Source organism: Onychomys torridus, chromosome 1, assembly GCF_903995425.1.
Source record: "Onychomys torridus chromosome 1, mOncTor1.1, whole genome shotgun sequence".
Lineage (NCBI taxonomy): Eukaryota > Metazoa > Chordata > Mammalia > Rodentia > Cricetidae > Onychomys > Onychomys torridus.
The window spans coordinates 140,167,641-140,195,416 of NC_050443.1; the positions used below are offsets into that span (position 1 = coordinate 140,167,641).

The 27,776-nt window shown below is 41.1% G+C and overlaps 1 pseudogene; it reads left to right on the forward strand.

The window, feature by feature from the left end:
• The first annotated feature begins 261 nt into the window (after positions 1-261).
• On the forward strand, positions 262-27,776 carry LOC118578058 (annotated as a pseudogene).

Genomic DNA, 27,776 nt, shown 5'->3' on the forward strand with positions numbered 1-27,776 from the left:
TTCCAGTTCAGCTTTGTTTCCTGTGTCTCAGACAGTAATTGATTCATGACTGGAAATCAAATATTTAGTGAGTGAATAAGTGAATGTGGCCAGTATGGTTGTTTAATGGAATGCCAGAGTCTCGGTTTATTGAAAAAAGTAGAAAAGAAGACCCTGGGTAGATTTTTGAGCCCCCAGATTTGCCCAGAGGACAAAACATGATGCCTCTGTTTAATATGCATGAAGATGCTCAGCTGTACCAATTGCAGGACTGTGAGCATCATGTTTGAGGGCCGTGAAGATGCCATCCTGTCCTTTTATGTCGATGCAGCAGCAGGGGATTTCTGCAGTAGCTTTACTGGAATAAAAGATCATGTTAGTGATGGCTGTCCTCTCCTCTGCTTTTTATCAACACAGGACAGTTTCCTGTATTTGTCAGTGATTCGGAAATGACAAAGCTTACATTAGTACGCATGCGTGTCTCGAAGTTCTGTGGTATTGCTCCTCTACTCCCATGTGCTGACCTTATTCATGTTTTAAATGATGCCCAGTTACTTTCTTCTGTCTTCTTTTACTTTTCTAGGATTTATTTTTCATTTTAACTTTGTGTATGTGTGTGGCCATGAGTGGAAATGCCTGAGGAGGTCAGCAGAGGGTGTAGGATCCTCTGGAGTTGAGTTATAGGCAGCTGTGACCTGCCTGATGTAGGTACTGGGAACAGAACTTGGGTCCTCTGCAAGAGCAGTATGTATTCTTAATCGCTGAACCATCTCTCCAGCAGTTACTTTTTTAAAGACCTGCTGTAGCTGTATTTTCTGTCTGAGCTCACGGTCATTTGCATGGTAGCCAAGTCCAGATAATCTTGATCTATTGTGTGTCTCAGGTTTTCCAAAGACTTTGTTCCTTCTGCTGTTAGAGTCCAGGGAACTGACAAATGATGATGCTGGGCCAGAGGAGGGAGAAAGGAACCTTAAATCACCGAAATGTGGTGTACCCTGTAAATGCTCTGCATGAACTGAGGAGGAGAAAAAAGGCGGCAAATAGAATTGGTTCCTTTGAGCCGACACTGGATTGGCAGCAGTGCCGATTCAGCCACGGGTTGAAGTCATTTTCTACTTCGGCACTACTCAGTCTGTGGGGAATGGTGGAGGCCGGAGTTAGCTGCAGGATTTGGGGAGCAGGCCAGCATCTACATCTGTTCTCCACTGGAAGTGGACTGGAAAAAACACTTTGAGCAAAAGCCAGTAAAGAGAACACAGAATCCCTGCTCCCGGAAAGGCTAGGAAAGAGGAATGGATCATCACAAAGACACTGAATTTAGAGACAAGCCTTATGGAAATAAAATGTGGACAATTCTTGCTCTATCTGTGAAAAGTCCCTCTCATTTCTGATAGCATGTGTCTGAATTCGTAGTTTATGAAAGCCATGTTAACAGCAGGGTTTGGTGGTGCCTAACAGTAATCCCTACCCCTGGAGGGAGGGATGGAAGGAATGAGCGCTGAGGCCAGCCTGGAAGAGAGTGAGATCTTGCTTAAACACAGAAACAATGCCAGGTAGAACTATAAAGCCTTATGCCCCCCACTACTTGGGAGGAGTCTACGATTCACCTTGAGTGTTTTGGTAATGTTTACCAGAGGCTGGATACGTTTTAGTGAATTTCATACAGGATTTCTTGTCTCTAAATACATGACTGGACTGGACTGTAGGAACACTATAAAACCGTTTTTCGTTTTCTATGTGAAGAGATTCTCCATCAACTGAATGCCATGAGGAGCATGAAACTGGAGCAAGAGTACTTAAAAGATGTAGTTTGGAAATGCAGTGGCCTGGGTTCAAATTCCAAATCCATCATTTCCTGGCTGCATGACTTCAGGCAAGTTGCCCTCTGACCTTCTGTGTTTTCACCTGAAATAGGGATCATAATATGTGACTAACCGGGTTACTGGGGGGACTGATGTGTCCCTAGCCACCCAGAAACCACAGGAAAGACATTAACTCCTTTGCCTCCTATTTGTTTAGTTTCTTTTTATCATCATCATCATTATTAAAGTTTTATTTCACTATATTTTTGTGGAAACGGGGATTTAATTAAGGGCCTTATGCATACTAAGCAAGCCCTCCACCACTGAGCTGTATCTCCGGTCCTCTTTTTGCTTTTTATTTTGCAACAGAGTTTCATTCAATTTTCCAGCTAGCCTTGAACTCAGTCTGTAGCCCAGGCTAGCCTTGACTTGTTTTCTTCCTGCCTCAGTCTTCTTAAAAGCCAGTCTTTCTAAGCCTACACCACCATGTCTGGCTTATTTTATTTTACTTTTTTTTTAAATTGACACAAATAATGGAACTTATTTATACAGTATAACATGATGCATGTAACCATATTGAAATGATCAAATCATTTCTGTCACTTTAAATATTTTTTATTTCTTCATGGCTTACTACAAAATCTTTGTAGTTAGTTTTTTTTTCCAATTTAAAAAAAAATATATATATATATATATTTTGAGACAGAGTCTTTTGGTGTAGCTCTAACTAGCCCAGACCTCACTGTACAGACCAGGCTGGCCTCAATCTCACGGAGATCTACCTGCCTCTGCTTCTGGAGTGCTAGGATTAAAGGCGTGCACCACCACCTGGAGTTAGTTTGAAATATATATACACATGTCAACCACTCTGCAGTAAACACTAGACTTTCTACATTGTGCATAACTGAGCCGTGTCGACCATCTCCCCTCCTTGCTTTGCCTGTGGGATAGTGGCCTCAGATTTCTCATTTGTGAGCTCACACACTACCTGTCTCTCTGTGTTCCTTGAGATTTCTTGCTACCTGTCAGACACTGTTGCACATCCAGTTTTGATCTCTAGAAAAGATGTTTGGTGTCATTGGAATGAATGAAACACATATGGCTTGTCTAAACTTATAGTTGTGTTTTTCAGACTAGCTTCCAGTGACAAGAGAAACCAGGAGCAGCAAAGCAGGCTGGGCGGGCTGCGTGCAAAGGAGCAAAGGCTGAGAGTCTCCTGGCTCAGCCAGGCGGGGTTGGGTGAGCTGTGGCAAGGGTCAACTGGGCAGTTTAGTCAAATGCCAAGTTCATCTTGGAAAGACTCTCTGAAATGGCAGTTTTACAAGCTTATAAGCAGCAAATCAAGTATTCAAAGTAATAGAAATGGTTAGAAATAATTTCCAAGCCACTTACCAAATATTTTTTTCTTTTTAGAAAGGTGTGTTTTCTAATTAACCAACAGTAGTCATACAAAGAGAACCAATATAAATAACTCAGAGAGAGTAAGGGAGGGAGAGAAGGAGAGAGAGGCTGTTATGGGTCCCCGAGCCCTATTCAACCTCTTTGAGTTAGGATTTCTTATGAAAAATGAGATGATTTAATTGAAATTGATTCTGTTTAAGATGTCTTTCAAATCTAACATTTTAGCATTCCTGTGCTTTGTTTAAGCTGGCATTTTGTTATCTCCTTCATTAAGATAACTCCCAATGGCACACTGAGAGGTACTATAGGTATTTTCTCCCTGCAGTAGTACCAGGGAAGACGGTGCTCTTATTATTTCTATTTCAAGGACAGATAAACTGAAGCTGAGAGACCTTAAGTCATCTTTAAAGATCAGCCAGTTAGGAAATAGAGTGCTGGCGTACTGGATTCATGCTTTTAACCAGACCTACATGTGTGTGAGTATAAAAACCTTTGCTGCTCACTGACAGTGGGATGGGAAGCTTCTGGAGGAAAAATCAAACCTTAGTGGAAAACATCCTCTTAAATAAGTGGTATAGTGGATCATTGTACCTATTAGAACAGAGGTTCTCAGCCTTCCTAATGCTTCGATAACTTAATACAGTCCCACCATATAATTATTTTCATTGCTACTCCATGACTGTAATTTTGCTACTGTTATGGATCATAATATAAATATCTGAGTTTTTTGATGGTCTTAGGAGACCCCCGTGGAAGGGTCATTTGGCCCCCAAAGGGGTCTCGACCCACAGGTTGAGAACTGCTGTATTAGAAATTTCACAGTACAATGAAGAGGCACAATGGTTTATTTGACTGGTGTCTCTTTGTGTAATGGGTATTGAGTAAACTTTTCATTAGAAAATGGTTATTGTTTATGTTCATTTTAAATCTCTGTGTACATTGTGAAGGCTAGAAGCAACTCCACAGGTCATTTATTGTAGTAGGAATCCTAAAGAGTCTTATTAATAAAACTCAAACCCGAGGCCAGTTATTGGGGTGATTGCTGGAAGATCAGAGACACAGAACAAGCCACAGTTTCCTCACCTCGCCAGTCCCTCAGCTGGTCTTGTTTCCTCAGACTGGAAGCTTCTGTGTCCTCATCCCAAAGGCTCTCAGCTGAACTGGGTTGCTCCAAAGCTTAAACTACATGCTTTTTCCTCTTTAGTTCCTGGTCCTCACGCTTTATATACCTTTTTCTTTCTGCCCCCACTCCCTGGGATTAAAGGCGTGGGTCACCATGCTGAGCTGTTTCTAAAGTGGCCTTGAACTCAGAGATCTGGCTAACTCTGCCTCCCAAGTGCTGGGATTAAAGGTGTGTACCACCACCGCCCAACTTCTGTTATGGCTTACTCTTCCCATTTTCTAGCCACCATTTCTGGCTCTGTTCTAGTGGCTGTCTGTTCTCTGACCCCAGATATGTTTATTTCGGGGAACACACAATATTTCAGGGAACACAATACCCACCACAATTTATGTGTCCCTCACTCCTCTCAATTCTATTCCAGAAATGACTAGAAAAGACAGGCACCAGGTTCCTAGCTCTCAGCCCAGAGCTTTCTTTGCTTCACATGGAGTCCTTGGCTTCTTGAACAGTGGGCATTTCCTGACAGTGTCTCTATAGTGCTCACAGCCCAGCTCTTCCCCCATCACCACACTCAGGCCTTCAGTTTCAGTTCTCTCCATTTTTTTTTTTTTGGTCCATTATCTTCCTTGAAAATGGCCAGGGCTTTGCTGGCAATGCCAGCTGGCCTTGCCCAGCACCCCCTGAGAGAAAACTCATGTCACTCCGCCCTGGAGAACCCACTTACAGTTGTGTCTGTACCAATATGGCTGGATGTACAGGAGCTAAGAGGGTGTCCTCCATCTGCCTGTTCTGAGAGGAGCTGGCCTTCCTGTGGCTCTCACAGAGTGGAGGAAGACATCCTGGCTCCAGGCCATTCCACCAAGGTGCTTCTGCTTGGATTGCTGTGGGCTAGAAGAAGAAAGACTGTGCTGAGCTGGGACTTAAGGCCATGTGCTTGAGGCTGACACAGGCTTCAGATACAACTGTAGCAGTAAGTGTGGCTCCAACACCCCTTTGCACTGAGGTACACTTTCTCCAATACATGTCCTCATCACATTTGGAGAGACAACTTAGAATGGCTTGGTTTTTTTTTTTTTTAATTCTATTTATTGGTTTTTTGACTAAGGTCAAGGGTAAAGTGTGTATGTTTATTGGCTATATTCATTGTGTGAAGTCACAGGTTTCATAAAACTATTTCTCTATCCTTTATTGGTATCCTTTGGCCCACATACTGCATGTCTATTGTAGAAATTCTACAAAGCACAGAGAAATATAGAATAAGAAATAAGTACCATTTTATCCTGTTACCAGAGAGAGTCACTGGGAAGCTTTTCTTACAGTTTGTAATTTTAAAAATGTATACACACACACAAACACACGAGAGAGAGAGAGAGAGAGAGAGAGAGAGAGAGAGAGAGAGAGAGAGAGAGAGAGAGAGACTGGGTTATACCTCAGTGATAGACTGAATCTTCCCCATCCCCCAAATGATAAATATTTATGAGGATTTTCTATGGTGCAATCTTTCTCCATGGAATGCATTTTATACATTTCCATGTGCCACTAAATCTCAGTAGCAATGCATTCAGCAGCTGTGGTTATTCTTCCAATCTATGCTCAAACTATAACTCTCTTGTGAATCTTCTACTGTCATTTTGTTTTTATTTCCTTTTTTTTTTTTCTTTTTTTTTTCTTGCCTTCTTTTTTTTTTTTTTTTTGAGACTGTATCTTAAGTAGCCAGGCCAGCCTTGAATTCACTGTTTAGCTGAGGATGACCTTGACCTTCGGATCCTCCTGCTCCATCTTCTGAAAGCTGGATTACAGACCTGCACCCCGTGTATAGTTTTATGTGGTGCTGGGAATTGAACCCAGGGATTCATTTATGCTAGGTAAGCACTCCACCAGCTGAACTCCATCCCAGCCACTTGGGTTTGCTTTGCTGTTTTGAAAATAAAATCTTGAGTAGCCTAGGCAAATCACAAACCCATTAAGTAGCCAAGGATGGCCTTGAACCCCTGCTGCTCCCACCTCCAAGTCCCAAGTGTTGGGGTTATAGATCTGCACCATCACACCTAGCTCCATTTTTTTTTTTTTCTTTTTAAGACTGGGTCTTACTATGTAAACCAAGATAACCTCAAACTCATAATCTTTTTACCTTTCTTCTAAGTGATAGGATGACAGGCAAGCTCTGCCTGCCTAACAAATGCCAATCCCCTGTTGTTGAGTACTTATGTATTAGGTTATTGTTTATTTAGTGTGTGTATAAGTATGTGTGTGTGTGTGTGTGTGTATTGTTATAAATAAGGTAGTGAGAACTTCCTTTTCCTCTAATTCTGATTGCTTTCCTAGTTGAATTCTCTATTTGTCTGTCTGTCTGTCTATCTGTCTGTCTGTCTCTCTCTCTCTCTCTCTCTCTCTCTCTCTGTGTGTGTGTGTGTGTATCTGTGTGTTTGTGTGTGGTGTATGTACATGTGCCTCATATGTGTAAGTGCACCAGCACATGTGGGTTCACATGGAGGCCAGATCTTTCAGATGTCTGGATGTTTCTCTCAATTGCTTCTCTTCCTCATTTTTGAGACAGGCTCTTTCACTGAACCAGGATCTTGCTGTGTCTGCTGGACTGGCTAGTGGTCTGTAAGCCTCTACCTGCCTCTGTCCTGAAGCACACCTCACTTTTGATGTGGATGCTGGGAATCAAGGCTCAGGGAATCTTTATGTTATGTGGCAAGTGCTCTCTACTCCTAAACCATCTCCACAGCCCCAACATAGGCGAAGTCTTAGAAGCAAAATTGTCAAATCAGAGGTCATGACTAGTTTCTTAGCTTTAAATTTATGGTTCATTGTGTGAGACCAAAACAGCAACAATATACCTTGCAGGTTAAGGGTTCTGTCTGCAGTTAAGACAGTTAAGAATAAGTTACTGTTTGTCCTGTTTTAAGTCCTTGCAAGCTAAGGTTTCTATTTCTAGTTAAGTCCAATCTGATGTAAACTGCTTGTAACCACATTCACATGATGTATATCCTTACCTTGTTCTTTTCCTTTCATTGTATCTTCCTAACAGTGTGTAACAGCCAATTCTCTCACCCTTATGAACACCTTATCTCTTCTGTAAAAGGGATCTCAAAAGACCAGCTTAGGGTAAGACAGCGGGCTGGCCACTCCCGGGTGCACCCCAAAATACAACTTGCTTTAACTGGACAATCATGGATTTGATCTTTTCTCCTTTTTAATTAAATCCTTTAATGATTGCCAAATAATTTTCCAGAAAGGATATGTTGATTTATATCCTTGCCGATAGTATAACATAGGACAAATGTCTCAGTACCCTTGTCAGCATGGGAAATTCTCTTTTAAAATCTCTTCCAATGTGAAAAGTGAAAAATGAGAGGGTCGGATCACTTAAATGTAGATCCTTACAACCATCATTCCTTACTTCCAGAGATCCATGGACAGTCATGTTTGTATCTGGATAAAGACAACTCAAGTGTCTCTCTGCTTTGTGGTGTATTGAGATGTGGATGAGCTGCCTCACATTCTTCCTATCATGGCTGCGAGTCATTCCTGTTGAGATGCCTTCCCCAAGACCAAGTGTCAACACCAGTTGATTTCTGTGGGATTTTGGGGTAAGGAAAGACAAGTGCTTTCTTGGAACAATATTTTGACAAGATGGAAATGCACTGTAGTGGTCGGTTACATAACATAGAGGTATTTTGGAGTGGACATTTCTTCACCTTCTGAGGGAGACAACTTAAATCACTTTTGGCAGGTTTACTTAAGAGATGCTAGAGTCGAGTGGCATTTTGGTTCTGGGATGGTTGCAATAAGCAAGTGTCTTAGCTGTTTTCTGTTGCCATAGAGACACTAAGACAAAGACAACTTGTAGAAGAAAGTGTTTAATGGGCTCACAGCTCCAAAGGGTGAGGCCATCATGGTGGGGAGCATGGCACTGGAGAAGCAGCTGAGAGCTTACATCTGATCCATAAACATGAGGTAGGGAATGGGGAGTAGGAAGAGTGGGCTTTTTGTAACCTCAAAGCCAGCCCCCAGTGACACACCTCCTCCAAAGGCCATACTTCCTCATCCTTCCCAAACAGGTCTACCAACCCAGCAGTCTACTATATGAGCCTACGGGGGCCGTTCTCACTCAAACCAGCACAGCAGATGGCTGTTCTACCAGAGTAGGGTGCTCATGACTTTCTCATCTATGATGGCACTGGATAAGATAACCTATCCAGGATACCACAAACTTAAAAAAAGTTGTAGTCAAAATGTTTAATGTTTTCTGAATCTGGTTTTCTTGGAGTATTTGCAGTGACTTTTGCAGTTTTTACTAGTGTATATTAATAATACAAAACAATGTATTTCATTTAGACATTTTTCCTGAATGCATATAACATTCTTTAATCATAGTCATCCTCCTTATTACCAATGAAAGTACTTTTTACATGAGTTGGGGCTGGAGAGATGGCTCAGAAGTTAAGAGCACTGACTGCTCTTCCAGAGGTCTTGAGTTCAATTTCCAGCACCCACATGGTGGCTCACAACCATCAGTAATGAGATCTGGTGCCCTCTGCTGGTATGAAGGCATACATGCAGGCAGAACACTGTACATAATAATAAATAAATCTTTAAAAAATATGTAAGTTGTATTTCTGAAAATTTTAGTATGTCATTTAGAGAAAAAGTGTTTGCAATTAAAACACATTATCTGATACTGTCTGTTTCTTTTTTAAAAAAGATTTATTTATTATGTATACAGTGTTCTGCCTGTGTGTATGCCTGCAGGCCGGAAGAGGGCACCAGATCTCGTTACAGATGGTTGTGAGCCACCATGTGGTTGCTGGGAATTGAGCTCAGGACCTCTGGAAGAACAGCCAGTGCTCTTAACCTCTGAGCCATCTCTCCAGCCCCTGTCTGTTTCTTTTCTATAAATAAAATGGAGAAAGAAAAGTATAAAAAAGATAAAATTTGACTTCTAACTGTGTAACAGCTTAAGTTGGCCTCAAATTTTTGATACTCCTGCCTCAGCCTCTTCAGGTTCCCTGACAGGGTCATAATGTTGGGTTTTGTGCCTTGTGCTCCACGTTGGCTGAGCAATTGCTCTGCCACTGGACTAAGATAATTTTATTTCTGTTTTGAGATTGTGGTTTTTCTCAAATTAAGGAAGACTTCATTCTGATTTCAGTGTGATAGCTAAAAATGTAGCTCAAGGCCATATGTTGTGACAGACAAGGCAGGCTAAGGTTAATGGATCTGGATTCTGATCCCAGCTTTGCAATCAATCAGACCATCCAAACACTGCACCCTCACAGGGTCTTCGTCCTCTAGTAAAATGTAGCAATTATTGATATCCTTCAAGTCAAAGGATTACCAGTTATATTTCCAGTTTTGATAATACAGTCAAGGCAGAGAATGTCAAATTTGGTTAATAATTGGCTGTTGTCAGAACTAATCAAAAGGCAAACATCATTTTGAAAAGCATCCCTTCTCAGCACTAGTTCCCTTCCTTCCTCTTTTTGACAGTGTGAGATACTCCATCACGTCTTTTTAGTTTTAAAAAGGTTTTTTACAAATGCTTTTAATTATGTGGTATGTATAGGGGTGCACATGTGTTCGTGTTTTCTAGGGAACATTAGATTAGATCCCCTGGAGCTGGAGTTACAGAGGTGGTGAGTATGCTTGGACCCTAGCTTGGGTGCTCTGCAAGAGCAGCCAATGCTCTTAACCACCGAGTCCTCTGTCCCGCCCCACATCATTTCTTCTGTGGACATTGAGAGTATTCTTTCCAAGGCCTACCTTTTGTGGAAAGGTAATGGAAAAGATGCAGAATTGAGGCCAGGGCAGGGAACTGTTCACAGGAAGAAGGGAAAGAGGAGCAGAGTTGAGAAGGCAGGCCAGAGTGGGGGTAAAGAGAAAGGTTGAAGAAGGCAGTGGCTGTCATGGAGAGCAGGAGAGGGCTCATTGTCCATGGAGGAGGCTCATGGGAGCTTGCTGTGTGTTGAGAGTGAAATTCTTTCTGTTGTTGTTTGGTTGATTTTAGAGACAGAGCCATTTTTGTAGTGCTGGCTGGTCTTGTACTTACTATGTAACGCAGGCTGACCTTGAACTTTCAGCATATTCCAGCCTCAGCTTCTCAAGTTCTGGTCTCACAGGTGTGAATCACCACATCCATCTTGACATTCTTTTTTTTTTTTTTCCTGTTTCTTAAAAGTATTCAGAGTTAAGATTTATGGAGTTTCTTTGTTGTGCTTTGTGGTAGGACTTTTGTTCTTTATATATGTGACAATGTAAAGAACATAGAATGAGATAACCTTGTTGTTTGGGGTTACATTTATAAGGTGGAGAAAGATACTTCAACTGTAGCCTTCAGTTCTAAAATAATGCTCCAGAAAAATAAAAAACAAGCTGATGTGGTGCCACATACTTGTAATGTCAGCATTCAAGGAGTAGAGGCAGGAGGATTTTGAGTCCCAGGCCAGTTTGAGTACACACACACACACACACACACACACACACACACACACACTTCTGAAATACTTATAGTTTGGAAATTTTCACAATAACCTCTGTTGTTGGAACAGGGTCCGGGAATGGAGTTGTATGAGGAGAATTCTTGGGACCTGTTTCTTCAAAATACAAAATTGTTCTTGGAACATGGTTTCATGCTCCTCCCAGGGGTAGCAAATAGGAGTAAGCTTACTTCAGATTACTCATTTTTTTAGATTTATTTTGTTATTATGCATAGAGTGTCCTGTCTGCATGCATGTCTGCACACCAGATCTCATTACAGGTAGTTGTGAGCCACCATGTGGGGGCCAGGAATTGAACTCAGGACCTCTAGAAGAGCAGCCAGTGTTCATAACCATTGAGCCATCTCTCTAGCCCAAGATTACTCATTATTGCTTGCTGTAGTTATTCAATTAAAATGTTAAGCTAGCCTTTATATGCCTCTATGGAAAAACATGTTTTTGCCAGGTGCAGCTTGTCCTTGTTATTGTCTCCAGTTTGAACGCCTAAAAACTTTACTCAACTTCCTAACACTCATAAATTGTCTGAGGCTCTAAATAAGGTTGGCTATTGCATGGGACTTTAGTCCACCTCATTTATCGACTCCATTCTCCAGGTCCTACTGCCTCCAGAGTGGTGACACTCTGTCACTGCAGTTTGTTTGTTTCTCAGTTGAAAAGAATTAAGTAATCTGAGTTATGTTAGCATTGCACAGTTAAAATAAATATTACCTGGGTTTAAACCTTAGAACATACTATGCATAAAATGTTTGACTATATTGTTCCACACCAAATATCTGGTGACTATTTAATGAGAAGAATATAAATTCTCATAATCCACCAGCCAAGTTTATATACATATATATATATATATATATATATATGTATATATATATGAATAATTTTTATATTGAAAATCTGTAATAAAAGCCAAGGCTGGGTGTTGTATCCTATGCTTGTTAATCCCAATCCTAAGGAGCTGGAAGCAGGTCTGTGAATTGAAAGCCAGCCTGGGCTACAGCTACATAGAGAAGTTCTTCCCCAAGTAAACCCAAAGCTAACCTTCCAATTGAACTTGGTTCTCTCACCGTATCCATACAAAATGATGGTAGAATTGGTCTAACAGAATAGAAACAGAGCTGTCTCATTTTTGCTAACTTGTCTCAACTCAACTCTGGACACTTTGATAGGAATGTCCCAAAACAGTCACACAATTGTAATTACAGTCAGGAGGACTAAGGCTGAACTCAGGTCCTCCTAAATGTTGATGCTGAGAGGTGTCTTACAAAATCTCAAGGTTCTACAGAGTTGTGTAGGGACAACTAGTTTTGGTCTGCCCACACAATGAACAGTACCATCCCCTCAGAGACTGCTAAGCCGAGTGCTAAGATACAAATAAACTTAAACTTTTGGCCCGGTATGCACAGGGTGACCTCTGCTGGTAGAGTGGAGCCATTTCCAGAAAAAACAGAAATGTGCTAGCTGAGCATTCACAGTATCAGATCCTTATAACAGCAAATATTTTCCTGATAGCTTTTATTTGTTTATTTCTTATAAGATTTATTTGAATTAAAGGTAGAAGATAGGATACTTTCATCTGAAGCTTAATGATGCAAGTTTCCATGGCAATATGAAATACAGCAATTCCCTTTTGGGCATTTTAATATATGATGAATAAAGTTAATCATTTATGAAGTTTAACAAAAACCATAAAATATTTTTCAAAAGAATTTCCCTGGTGTGTTGATGATGGAAGGCTTGTGATATCCAAGATGGTTTATTGGGAATGAACCCAGTCATTAAATAAACCTACTACTTGTGTTCAGCTAAAGAGTATTAAACTCATAAATGCTTACCAGATTAGCACGTCTCTCAACCCTCATCAGTGAAGCTTCTTTTTGTGATAGATGGTGATTAACACAGAGACTCACAACTGGACAATGTTCAGAGAGTGAGAGACTTCAAAGCTCTCAGCCTTATGGAGACAACTATAACACACACACACACACACACACACACACACACACACACACACAACACTAAGGGATCATCCAGGAAGAGGGGGTGAATAGATTGGAAGAGCCAGAGGCAGTTCTGACTACAGCAGAACTGTGATTTCTGGAAACAATAGGGCAGTGGTACGGACGAACTCACATCAGCTGTGACTGCATGCCCAAGGTCCAGCTAAACAGAATCCCAGCATGGATGGGAGAGGTGGTCCCATACTTAGCCCAGCAACTGATAGGTGCTGTAAGGGAAAGAGAGTCAGTTTTTCTGCAGAGATGTGGCCCCTGGAGACTACCCATGCTCCAGTAGATGGCCCTACCCTCAAGCACATAGAGGCAGCACCAAGTGGACTTAGTAGGGGAAAAAAACACCAGGAAATTGGGAGGAAATAGTCGGAGGAAGCATTAGGAGATATTGGAGGGGAGTGAATGAGGGCAAAGGAGGGATTTGATTGAAACATATGCATGTATGAAATTCTCAATGGAAAACAGAGATTTGTAAAAGTGTTGTAGAAGGCACACAAACATGCTCTTCTATATAACCTTTCCTAAATCTTGAACTTCTGTTTCTATGAGGCTGTAGCTTTAGCTGGTTGGCCTGGAACTCACTAGTCAGCCCAGGCTGAGCTTCAGAGTTCTCCTGCCTCAGCCTCCTGAGGGCTGGGGTTATACCATGGTCGATTTTGCCTAAAAATCTTGAGTGATATTTGATGTGCAGCATCTTCTTTAAATCTCCTTTAAAACATAATTTTTCCCATTGATTCTTTGAGAATTTCCCATCAGGCACCCCAATCCCACTCACCTCCCTGTTTCTCCATATCTGCCCTCTACCCTTGTAAATTCCTTCACAAAGAAAATAAAAAAAAAATTAAAATAAAAAACCCCAAACAAACAGAAAAACATCTCACCAACCCCTCTGGGCAACTACCTGTTCCTCTATCAATCCACGCCTTCTCTCATACAAGTCACAGCTACGGGGGCTCTGGTTCTGCTGTGCATGTACCATTCTGTACCTCCATCTTTCCCATCTCTCCATCACATATTCATTCATCATAGTGGCATTGGGAACTGCAGCGTGTCACACAACATACCCGTTTGCTAGATCAGCTTTCACTGCACTGAGTCATTGGTCTGGTTCAAGGCCTCCTGGCTCCTGTACACCAATACTGGAACCTCCTGCTCTCAGATATCCTGTTGTTACCCAGAGCCATGAAGATCCTGTGGCTATGGTTTTGCAGGACTGGTCCCTTCAAACACTCTAGTAGCTCACAGATAGGGTAGATGTTGGGGTGGGCCAACTCAATGCCCTGGATCTGGGACTGAGTGGTAGTTGAGTTGGTCAGCTAGGGTCTCCAACTGGGCCTCCTGGAACCACCATTTGAAGGGCGGGTACCCCTGCCACCCATATCACTGCTGGTGCTGCAGGTCAGCAAGGGATGGGACCAGCTCTCCTGAGTTCAGTGGCTGGTAAGGGGCAGGGCCAGCTGACCTGGTAAGGCAGCAGTCCAGATTACGGACATCCACATGGCCCAGGCCAACAACATCAACACAGACCCTGGCTGCAGTAGGGCCTGCAGACCCAGACATGGCTTCCAGTGGCAGCATGGGTTCAGATATCACCATGGCCTCAGGTAGCTGTGCAGACTCCTCCTATCAGCCTGTTCCTTATCAGCATGTGTCTCCAGTTCCATTTGTCTCCACCCTGTACAAATGGCTCCTCTTCTCTTTCTCTCCCAACTCTTCACCATGTACTCTGTCTTTCCCATCTCTCCATCACATATCTGTTCATCATAGTAAGGCCTGCCACTCTAGGCAAAGAAGAGGGAGGGGGACTTTGGTGGCTTCCTGATAGTTACAATTTTTAAATAGCAACTAACACCCACTAAGATGTAGCTCAGGTTCTCTCTCTCTCTCTCTCTCTCTCTCTCTCTCTCTCTCTCTCTCTCTCTCTTTCTTTCTCTTTTCTTTCTTTTTGGTTTTTTGAGACAGAGTTTCACTGTGTAGCCCTGGCTGTTCTGGAACTCACTCTGTAGATCAGGCTGGTTTTGATTCACAGAGATCTACCTGCCTCTGACTCCCAAGTGATGAGATTAAAGCCATTCACCACTGTGGGAGGCCAGCTCCCTCCTTTTAAAAGGATTCCTATGAGGAGGAGAGAGGGATAAGAAACTTTTAGATAGAAAGATAGCAGAAAGGAAAAAGACAGAAACTCAGGCTAGCTTGGGGAGGACCTAGATCAAAATCCAACGTACCCTTCTGTTTCTTCAAAGGGGTTTTTATAACAATGCCAAAGAGCGAGGCAAAAGACTTCCCCCTTGCTAGGTCAAAGCAAACCATACAGCCAAGTGTAAACCATTCCAAACACCTGGTAACCACACCCATGGTCAAATCATTTCCTTATGCAGCCCTCCTGTATAAAGCAAGCTCAAATTCTTGGACCCTGAGTAAGTTCTCACTAGGAAACCTCTGTGGGTTTCCACACACAACCATGCCTGGCTCAGGGTTTCATTTTACATATTTTTGTCTGTCTGTCTATCTATCTGATATCTATCTATCTATCTATCTATCTATCTATCTATCTGCTTATATATCTTTTTAATGATTTATTTTTTATTTCATATACATTGGTGTTTTGTCTGTATGTATGTCTGTGTGAGGGTGTTGGATCCTCTGGAACTGGAGTTACAGACAGATGTGAGCTGCCAGGTGGGCACTGGAAATTGAACCTCAGTCCTCTGGAAGAGCAGCCAGTGTTCTTAATCACTGAGCCATCTCTCCACCCCCTTATCTATCTATCTTTATGTTGCTAAGGATCAAACACAGGCCCTTGCACATGCTAGACAGATACTCTTCTATTGAGCCCCAGCCACTTTTATGATTTTTTAAACCATAGACAGTATTTATTTTAAAATAATTTCCAGTCAAATTTGCATTTGACCACTTAAGGTTCAAATGAAGCATAAGAAATCTACAATCAAGCAAACATACAACCATAATGGAACCAGAGCTACCTCAAGTGATTAGAAGTAAAGACTTCTTTTTACCCTCCCGCCTCCCAGCAGAGTTAGAGTTTATGAAGATGAGAATTTACTGAGATTTAAGCCCATGGGTTAGTAGAAACAAGAGCATGCTGGGAAGGGATAGAACACACCCATGTATGGACTTCTCAAGAGATTCTGTATTACTATTTTCTACTATAAATTTATTCTTCATTTGTACTTTTTTGGTGTCCCTTGACCTCATAAGAGGGAACATCCAAGGTAATCGAGGAAATAAAATTAGTTTCTAGTTGACACATTAAGCGTTACTGTTTGAAGCTTTTGTTTGTTTGTTTGTTTGTTTGTTTGTTTGTTTTGTAAGAGAGGGAAGGACTCATGCAGCCCTGTCTGGCCTTTAACTCATTATATAGCTAAGGATGACTTTGAACTTCTGATCCCCCTGCCTTTCCCTCCTCAGTGCTGGTAATATAGGATGCCTGGGTTTATGCAGGGCTGGGGAGCTCAGTGAGGTCTTCCTGTATGCTAGGCAAGGATTCTATCAAACGAGTTCCCCAGCCTCTGAAACAAGTTTTTAATTGATGAAAACAGTAATTACACACTTTGAAAATTTCTGTGATGGTTTCCTCTGTTTTATTGCAAAACTATTTGAATTTAGGCAAGTGTTTTTATTCAGTCATAATAAGATTTAAAAATAGGCCAGTTAACCAGCAGCTATTGTTTTGAGAAAGGGTGCATACTTCAATGGTGTATTCTATCAAGAACACGGAAATGCAAGAGCTGAAGCATGCTGGAAGTACTGTGAAAGGCAGGTGTCAATCAACAACCAGACTACTGTGCATAATTGGTTCCATCAGTCAACCTACCTGAGCCCCCAATTCTTCATAGTTGTGCTTTATAGTAACATGCTTAAATAACTTTAGAGCTAAACAAAGTATAAATTATTATAACGCAATAAAGAATATCCATGTTGCATAGTTAAATCACCTTAAAGAACTTTAATATTATCACCAAGAAATAGGTATAGTATACATTTATGTCAAATGATATTTCCTTTCCTTTTTGTCTTCCTTTCTTTTGTTGAGAAAAGGCCTTATACAGCCCAGATTATACTCACAATTGCTGAGGGGCTGAGGATGACTTTGCATTCCGGATTCCCCTGCTTCTACCTCCAAAATATTGGCATTACAGATGTGTACACCGCACCTGGCTTCCTTCTTCTTAAAATGACTTAGTGCACACAGTTTCTGACTTCCAACTGAGTAACTTTAGTAAGTAAGTCATGTCTGAAAGTGAATCTTCTACAATGACGTATCATGATGCCTTCACATTTCTACTGATGACTTTATAATACTGGTTGCTGTTTAGAATCAGGAATTTAAAATGGCCTTTGATGCTGACACAAGACAGTTCCTCATTGATGTCATCCTACTTCAGGTGCTACCAGAAGCTTAGAGAAAGACAATATTTCCCTTTCCTTTTTTAAAAAATAGGTCTTTAAAAAATATTTGTTTATTTATTATGCATACAGTGTTCTGCCATCATGTATGCTTGCCTGCCAGAAGAGGGCAACCAGCCACCGTGTGGTTGCTGGGAATTGAACTCAGGACCTCTGGAAGAACAGCCAGTGCTCTTAACCTCTGAACCACCTCTCCAACCCCAATATTTTTCTTTTCTCATCTTCCGGGAGGCTCACTTAAGGGCTGATGTCTGAGGCTTCTAAAATGAGGGCAAAGCAATGATACTCTTGTCTGTGATGCTTCCATAAGCCACTGTCTCCATTTTCAATAAGTACTTTTGTAACGTTTCAAGTGGACTAAACCTCTGCAAAAGGTTGTCTTCACTATATTGAAATTGTACAGCCTTCATTTTCCAGCATGGTCTAGGCTGTACAGTCCAGCCCAATGTCATAATGCAATCAGTGGTATCAGTTGCTTGAGTATGCTTGTCCAGACATTCCATTGAGAGGATTTTTTGAGTCCTTTCTCCACATGCCATGGTCATGGTAGTGCCCTGTGACCCCACAGTGAAACTTGGATGCCATGCTGTTAAGTCCAGCATGCTTTATGCACTCATAATCCACTTTATTAAACTGTCTAGAGTCACATGACCACAGGGGCTTCATTTGAATGAGAGGGTGTGTGTGTGTGTGTGTGTGTGTGTGTGTGTGTGTGTGTGTAGGTGGGTGGTGAGCTTGCACATATGTATGGAGGCCAGAGGACAACCTCAGGTGTTGTTCCTCAGTAGGAGTCTACCTTGTTTTTTGAGACACGGTCCCTCACTGGCCATGAGCTCCTCAACTAGGCCAGAACCGCTAGCCAGCAAACCGCAGCATTCCTACAGTCTCTACCACCTGAGCTCTGGGGTTACAAGTGCAAGGTGGTGCTGAGGGTCAAATCAGATCTTCATGTGTGCATGGCAAGTACTCATAAATCATGTAATCACTAGGAAAATTTCCCAAATAGCATCATTTTGATATGACCACAGGGATGGGGGGGGGGGACTTGAAATTTTTAAGTATCCAGTTATTAGATTTTTATGTTGTTTTAGATTAGCTATACATAATAAAGTTTATTTGTAAATAAGACATTAATTTACAACAAATACCTGATCAGTGTGAGAGCCAACTGCTTATCTTAAGTAATTGTAAAGTAGACTCATCCTCAATACTTATTGTTTAGCAGATAGTCATTGAATGAACAAAAGACCATCTCCAAAATTCCATTGATTTTCTAATATATAAAATGTTGTATCCGTATGGGTATTCTGCCAGTACTTATGTCTGTGTAGCATGTGCATGCTTAGTGCTGGGGAGGTCAGGAGAATGCATCCTGTCTTCTGAAACTGAAGTTACGGACATTTGTGAGTCACCATGTGGCTTCTGGGAATCAAACCTGCATCCTCTGGGAGAACAGGCAGTGCTCTTAACTGATGAGTCATCTCTCCAGGCCCAGAATTCCCAGGTTTTAAACAACATGTAGCTGTAACTTCATCGACTACTTACACAATGTATCCTTTTCCTTCTAGGAGAATTTTACACTAACCTTCTTCAGTCTCTTACCATTTGCTAAACTGGACCCAGGCATTCATTGTACAGGTACTTTAAACCTTTAAGTTATTACATAATTGTAACCTCGTTTCTAAAATGGCATCTTCATACCTTCCAAAATAATGCAGGGGCACTGCTGGGAAGTGGAAATGGCCAATGCCATAGACACCTCCTCCACTGCTCTGTGCAGTGTGAATGCCTTGGGTGAGTCTATTGGAAGGATTTGAACTTCCAACAGGAAGATCTTCTCTTCCTGTTTTCTAACTTTCTTTTTGAAACAATGGTTCTTTTAAATTTGTAGCACTATCATGGATATAAACACGATTAGGATTCAGCTCAATATGATTAAAATATTTATTATAGGGGCTAGAGACAGAGTTCAGTTAGTAGAATGCTCACAAAACCATAAAGTTGATTCCCAGCATCTCATAAAACCAATTATGGTAGCACATGCCAGCACTTGGGAGGTGGAGGTGGGAGGATCAGGAGTTCATAGTTAAAAGAAGAAGAAGAAGAAAAAAAAAAGGTATTTCCTATTGAAGAACAGTAGTTCTTGGGATGATTTCTCTGTGGCCATGTTATTCATTCACGTCAAATGCCTTTATGTACTTCAAAGCTTGGAGTCTTATGATGGTATTTTAATTGTAATAACGTGATGGTTAGTGCTAATTGGTAACTTGAAAGAATCTATAATATCCTAGGAGATGGCCTTTGGGGGATTATCTAGAGAGCATTAATTGAGGCGGAAAGACCCACCCATTGTGGGTGACAAGATTCCCTGGCTGGGATCCTAGACTATGTGGGGGTGGGGGCTGAGCAGCAACATGCATTCATTGCTCTCTGTTTTGATTGTGGATGTCATGTGACCAGCTGCTTCAAGCTCTAGCCACTTGAACTTGCCCACCAGGGATAGACTGTCCCTGAGAATTGTGAGCTCGAGTTAGCCCTTTCTCCCTTAAATGGCTTTTTCCAGTGTTTCATCACAGTGACAGAAGAGAAGCTAAGACACATAACATCCGACAGGTGTAGTTTTGGTGAGACAACCTGTTCTGATACTGGAACTATGGGAACCCCACTCCTGAGAAATCACCTGATATTTGCTGGGGTTTGAATAAAAACTTTCCATTCTCCCCTTTTGGAAATGGATCTGGGAACGGCTATCTCCCTGGGCAGTAGCTTTTGAACTTGCAGTCATTTGCAGAATACGTTGGGTGATGCCATGCGCTTAAATGCAAGGCTTTGTACTTGGTCCTGTATAAAGAAACAGGTTCCTCTTTCTGTTTAAAAATCAGACTCCCTGTTCTTCTTCACCAGTGTGATTTCCTCGATCATTTGTACTTGTATGGACATATTGGCACAAAGTTGACATTTAAAAGCCATTTGACAATTAGCTGCTTTTGGAGAGGTGATTTGTGGTGAATTACAAATGAAAAATATAGTAATAATGTGGGGCCTTCACCTTATAATTTTCTTCCACAGTGTCATTGTCAATAAGGCCTGGAATAATCCTGTCAGTGGTGGCTGGGGACCACTGTGTGTGGGGACATGAAGAAGTTGCTCCATGCTTCTAATATCATAGTACATTATTGATTACTTATCTTCTTTGGGGCATCTGTCTTAATTTCATTTCTAAAACATATTATGGAACATTTTAAAAATGCTCTTTTTGTGTGTATAAAATATTCTAGACCCAAAGCCTAAACCTCACACAGTGATCAGCCTAGAATTCAGGTTGAGTTTCAAACACTTGAAACTGGGGCACAGGGCCCTCATCACCCTGCTTTGTGCCCCTGCCAACTTCTGTAAAACACTATATTGAATTTCCTTGGAGCAAGAGAAAACAAAAGCCTTTTTCTATTGCCCTGTATTTTTAAACCAATAGCTTCTTCTGCATAGTTCTATTTATTGCATAATTAAGAAGAAAGACTATTCATGTCGAGGAAAAATTTTCTTTTAAAATGTTGAAAACCTTGTAATGTACAAAAAAAACCCCACCATAACTATTTTAGCTTTTCATAGGGGAGAATAATTTTAAAATGATTAAAGCATGGTATAAAAAATAATAATTTTAGAACAAATGTTCTATGCAGAAATCTATGTTTTAAGTTCCCATGGAATGAGAAATATCTCATAGAGATGGAAAAATATCACACTTTAAAATGTATTTATGCTCTTTACAAAAGAATATGACATTGTTGATCATAGAACAGACAGAAAACAGGAGCATATGTTCAAAAAGGGATCTTCCATGTAATTATGATGATCTGATATACTGATGGCTTGCTCTGCTGTTGCCAAGGGATTCAAGCTAATTATGTACTATGTTTATCAAAATAAATATTCCAAGACAAGAAAAGCTAAAAGTATTAACCAGACTAGCTGTATATTGATTTGATGTTTAATCGAGACAATCTACCTCCGTGAATTAGATGGAGAGAAATCAAGGAAGACTCCTGATATCAACTTCAGGTCTCTATATGCATGCACACATACATGCGTGTGTGCCCGCATACATGTGAACATGCATACGAACACATGCACACTACACTCACATACACAAACAAAACAAAGATGGAAATGACTAGTTCATTTATGAAGCCAACAATTACACTGTACGAAAAATGCATAAAAATTAAAATCAAGGGACTGGAAAGACAGCACAGTGGTTAAGAGCACTTCCTGCTCTGGCAGAGGACCCACTTAGCACTGACTGTTCTAAGCACCCACCTGGCGGCTCACAACCACTGAACTCTAGTTCCAGGGGATCTGGCGCCCTCTTCTGGCCTCTGCAGGTGCCAGTCATGCATGCAGTGCATCATACATCCAAACAAAATATTCATACACATAAAGTAAAAACAAACAGATTTTTAAATAAGAAATGAATAAAAAAGCTCCAAGTAGTAAAAATAAACTGAGACATAACCTGTTAATAATTTTAATAGTTTAAAACATTGGAAAATATTTGGTCCTTTTGTTCATATTTTCTGGCAATGTATTTCAGAGCTAAGTCTTTGCACCTTGCAGTCACGTGTTTATTCCTGTGGATCATGTTACTGAATGGTCAACAGGTGTTTATTAAAGCTTGGTTTAGAAGATCTGAGGGGACCTGTACTTTTTGTGGTGCTAGGAACCAAACCCAGGACATTGTGCATGCTAGACAAATGCTGAACTGTTGCTCCCCAAATCCCAATCTTTCTTTTATTTAAAACAAACAAACAAACAAACAAACAAACAAACAAACAAACAAACAAACAGTGAGTAATTTAAAACATCAAGTGAACTTCTAATTCTAAAGTTTTAATTCCATCATAACAGTTTCAACACTTTAACAGCCCAAAGTCTCTTAACTATGAGTGCCTATACAATTTTTAAAAAATGACTCCCAAAACACAATGGCACAGAGTAGACATTCCCATTCCAAATGCAAGAAGTTTTGCATACTGAGGGATGATCAAAGCAAAACAAAGCCCAAAACCATCAGGCCAAATAACAAATCCTGCAGCACCATGTCTGACGCTGGAGCTCATAATGTAATCAAGAGGCTTCAAAAGGCTTGAATAGCCCCATCCTTTCAATTCTGCCCCCTACAACAGACATAGATTGTCTCATAAGCTCCACTACATGCCTGCAGCTCCCCTTGGTGAATGAACCATGGTCCTGGCATCTACAGTATCCTGCAGTCTCCACAGCAACTTGAACTTCATCCACAGCTTCATGAAATGACTTCTCAGGGTGTCTTTGCCGGGACTCCTACCTTGCCACACAGCACCAGGTCTCAGATGGTCTTCATGACCCCTTATATAGTGCATCATTAATGTTTTCAAAACCTCATTGATGGTCCTGCCAAGTTCTGCTGCTTGATGGATTTATAACCTGCCCCTTTGGACCCCAGCTGTGTCAGTTCTGTGTGGAGACCCTGGGGAAATGTGTTCCTAGGATATCACAGAAAGAAGCTGGGTTTAAAAGAAACTATGTTGAATTGAGCAATTTTCCAGTATTGCAGTCATCATTAAACTGGTGGATTACTGTTGTATTCCATACCTTCTGGTTTAATTCTTTAAAAATTTTCTCTTTATTTTTTAGAATGTCATACATATATATACAATGAGATATGATCATATCTAGCCTCCACTTCCTATCTCCCACTCCGCCTATATACTCCTTAGCACTCCCCTCCCAATGTCATGTCTTAAAGAAACTCACAAATTTCAATTAGTGCTGCCCATAAGTACATGGCTATGGGACCATGCATGAAGTCACGAGAAATCTACCAGTGGTGTTGTCCTAAAAAAGAATGAGTCTTCTTTCCCTTAGCAACTAGCCACTGCTAACAGATCCTGAGTAAGGGGTGGGCCTGGATGTACCTCCCCCACCTGTGCTGTAATTTTGGCTGGTTTGTGCTGTGGGATGTTCTGTATGTCTAATGTGTTGCTCTGGTTGGTTAATAAATAAAACACTGATTGGCCAGTAGCCAGGCAGGAAGTCTAGGCAGGACAAGCAGAGAAGAGAATTCTGGGAAGTGGAAGGCTGAGGCAGAGAGACACTGCCAGCCACCACTGCCATGACAAGCGAGATGTAAGGTACCAGTAAGCCATGAGCCATGTGGCAAAGTATAGATTAATAGAAATGGGTTAATTTAAGGTAGAAGAAGTAGATAACAAGAAGCCTGAGTCATTAGGCCAAACAGTTTAAATAATATAAGCGTCTGTGTGTTTATTTTATAAGTGGGCTGTTGGACTGCCAGGCTTGGCGGGACCTGGAGAGAAAACTCTCTAGCTACAGGTTTGATCTTACACAGGTCTTGTGCAGGTAACCACAGATACCATGAGTTCGAGATTGCTTCAGTCACATCACATCCAGAAGACAGCATTTCACAACACTTCTCCCCATCTCCTGGCCTTTACACTCTTTCTATCTGTAATCCAGTTCTTAATTCATTCATTCTTAGACAGAGAAAGCAACACTCCCTGCCCCACAAAGGTTGTGTTACCCTTCATTTCTACTCTGTCTACACAGTGGCCTTCCTGAGTCATTTGGAAATATTGGAAAGACAGAGACCCATGTAAATTCATCACACCAGGAAACACAGAAGGGATAGAAAAGAGACTAAACTACTTCCTATAGCAGTGGTTCTCAACCTTCCTAATGCTGCAACCCTTTAATACAGTTCTTCTTGTATGGTGACCCCCAACCATAAAATTATTTTCATTGCTACTTCACAACTGTAATTTTGCTACTGTTATGAATTGTACTAGGGTATCTGATATCTGATATGCAACCTCTGTAAAAGGGTCACTTGACTTCCAAAGGTCACAACCCACAAGTTGACAACCACTGTCCTAGATCATAAAGTGATGAATTCCTTTCTGGGTCATAAGCAAAAATACTAAAGACATAGGCTGGTCCAACTCTTGATACTCGCCAGTTTCTTCAGAGATAGGTATATTCCGTCACAGTTTAGCCTCAAAGAAATCAACTTTAGCCAAGTTAAAATATGTGAGGGCCATTTGTACATAATTTCTTCCCATCCCTCTGTCACCACAGCAACTCACATGTCAACTAAGCAAACTTTTACCAGGAAACTTTACAAGAAAGTACCGGTAAAATGCAGCCTCCATCCCTCACTCTCAAGTCCTCAAGGCCTTGGTGATGTTCAGCTTTCCTGTTTCCTGGTGTCTTGTTCCATCCAGAGAGACCTTGATGTTTTCAGTATTTGTCTCATGGGTTTTTCCATGACTTTCCCATTACCCAATCCTCGTAGATAAAAACAATGCCAGCAATGAATAAATATTTTTTTCTCGGAAGGGAAGGAACCAATTTCTGGTTCTGTTTTAGATTTATTTTATTTTATGTGTATGTCTTTTCTGCACATATGTATGTGTACCCCATCTATGCCTGGTGCCTGTCAGGGCCAGAAGAGGTTGTTGGATTCCTGGAACTGGAGTTAAGGATGGTAGTGAACCACTGTGTAGGGGCTGGAAACCAAACTTGTGTTCTCTGCAAGAGCAACAAGTGCTCTTAACCTCTGAGCTCTGGCTTTCTGTTTTTAAAAGACAGTAGAGTGTTTTCAAAATGAATTTTCTGTTATCACTGAATGCCATTTATGATAGTCATAATGAAATAATTTATTAGGCATTTAACTTATGCCTATGTATGGAGTGATTAAATCACTGTAGTATTTAAACTTCCTAGGAAGAAATCACAAGCTTTGATGGGCTACACCATTATTTTTTTTTTACATCACTGGTCCAAGTGAAAACAAACTATTATGCAAAGGAACTAACAAAAGTATACAACCTAAATGTTTTACTTTTTGATCATAAATGTTTTGGAAATGAGGAATAGTGAGATTCCTTGGGGGTGGGGGTGTAGTTTAGCAGTATAGTCCATGACCTGATTGCCTTAAGTAAAACCACAGTCCTTCCCACAAACAAAGCCCCATTCCTTTTCTTTCTTCTACCCATAGATTTCTATGGGTTTTCATAACTATGAACAGATATAACAGCCAGTGAAAGAATTCATCAGGAGCTGGAGACACAGCTCTGTGATTAGAGCACTGGCTGTTCTTGCAAAGGACCAGAGTTCAGTTCCTAGTACCCACATGGAGTCTACAACTGGCTATAACTCCACCTTCAGGGGATCTGATATCCCCCTTCTGGCCACCATTGGTACTGCATGCATATAAAATCAAACACAAGATTAAAATCCTTTTTTAAAAATAGATTTCATTCATAGACATACTTGAAAGTGAGCTACACCCTGAGACTCACATAGTAATTCCACTACTTGGGAGGGCAAGCAGAAGGATTGCTTTGAAGTTGAAGCTAGGCAGTCAAATATAGCAAGACCCTGTGTCAAATAAATAAACAAACAAATAAATAAAGGGCTGTGGGTGCAGCTTAGTTGATAGAGTCCTTGCCTACTGTCTTAGTTACGTTTCATTGCAGGGTTAAGACAGCATAACTATGACAACATATAGAAGAGTTTGTTGGGGCTTACAGTTCAGAGGGTGAGTCTATGACCATCAGCAGGAACAGTGGCTGAGAACTTACATACTTACATAGCCTCAAGTGTGAGAACAAACTAATGTGTAATAGCACGGGCTTTTGAAACCTCCGCCTCCACTCCCAGTTACACACCTCTTCCAACAAGGCCATATGTCCTAATCCTTACTCAACAGTCCCACCAACTGGGGACCAATAACCTATGGGGGCCATTCTCATTCAAAGCACACATTTACCATGCACAACAACATGGGCTGATCTTTGATGTGGAATAATTCTCTTGTATACTGTAAAGATTTGTCACTTGAATTGGTTTAATAAAATGCTAATTAGCCAGTTGCCAGGCAGGAAGTATAGGTGGGGAGACCTGACTAGGAGAATTCTGGGAAGATGAAGGGTGGAGTCAGGAGTCACCAGCCAGCTGAAGAGGAAGCCAGATGAGCCTGCTGCACTGAGAAAAGGTGCCAAGCCACGTGGCTAAACATAGATAAGAATTGTGGGTTAACTTAAGTGTAAGAGCTAGTTAGTAATAAGCCTGAGCTACCAACTGAGCATTATAATTAATATATGCTTCTGAGTGATTATTTGGAAGCCTGCTGTGGGACATAGTGGGACACAGAAAAGCCTCTTGCCTACAGATCTTCAACACCATGTAACACCTGTATTCCCAGTACTAAGAAGGTGGAGGCGGCAGCATCAAGAATTCAAGCTCATCCTCCCCTTCATAAGGAGTTCGAAGCCAGTCTGGGTTACACAAGATACTGTTGAAGTATCTGAATTAATATTGATTTTAAAATATTTCAACTTGGGGCAGGTTCCCACCAATCTCTGATAAGGATGCTACAGACTACCTAAATAGTTTGTGCAGACAACATGGCTTATGTTGAATTCCTTTTCAGAGTCTGCACTTTTGGTGTTTGTGTGGCTGGTTCTCCAATAAAAATCTCGGGCACTGAGACTTTAGTGAGCTTGCCTGGTAGAAGATACCAAATAAGCTGTTACCACTCATTACACATACTATCGGACTCTTAGAGGCCTGGCCTGATTACCTCTGGCTTTCAGCCATGAACCTTTTTCCTTTGCTCAGTTTTCTTTGTATCTATTCACTGAAATAAATCATAGCTATGATCATCACTATGTTAAAGGCACTCTTAGCAATTGTCACACCTGGGAGTGAATGGCTTTGTGAGTTTCTCATAGTCTCCTTTATTAGGTTTTCCTCTAAGTATTAAATGCAATTGTAGTTAGAATTATGCTATAGTAATAAATAACAATAAACAAATGATAATCTCATTTGTGTTGTATTAACATGGTAATTTGAACAGAAAAAAATAACACTATGCTTGTACTGTGATGATGTTAATGATGTTGATGCTATGACCAGTTTAGGTCACATGCTAAAACACAGGAGGCAGAAAAGTAGTATTACCCAACCCTGAACTTGTCTGAACATTTTCCAAAGTGAATTCCCTTAAAATAACTGCACATGGCTTTTCTGACTCTTTCCAGATGTTCACGATATGAAATTGAAGATGTGGTGGGTCCTCCGGAGCAAAATTCCAGATTTCCCTGAGTCTTGTGGTAGGAGCTAAGATCAACTATGCTGACAATACAGGAGCCAAAAAATCTGTATATCATCTCTGTGAAGGGAATCAAGGGACAACTGAACAGACTCCGTGCTGCTGGTGTGGGTAACATAGTGATGGCCACAGTTAAGAAAGGCAAACCAGAACTACACAAAAAGGTCCATCCAGGTAACTCAACAATGAAAGTCATATAAAAAAGATGGGGTGTTTCTTTATTTTTAAGATAATTGGGGGCTCATAGTAAACAATAAAGGTGAGATGAAAGGTTCTGCTATTACAGGTCCAGTGGCAAAGGAATGTGCAGACTTGTGGTCCAAGGTTGCATACAGTGCAGACAGCATTGCATGA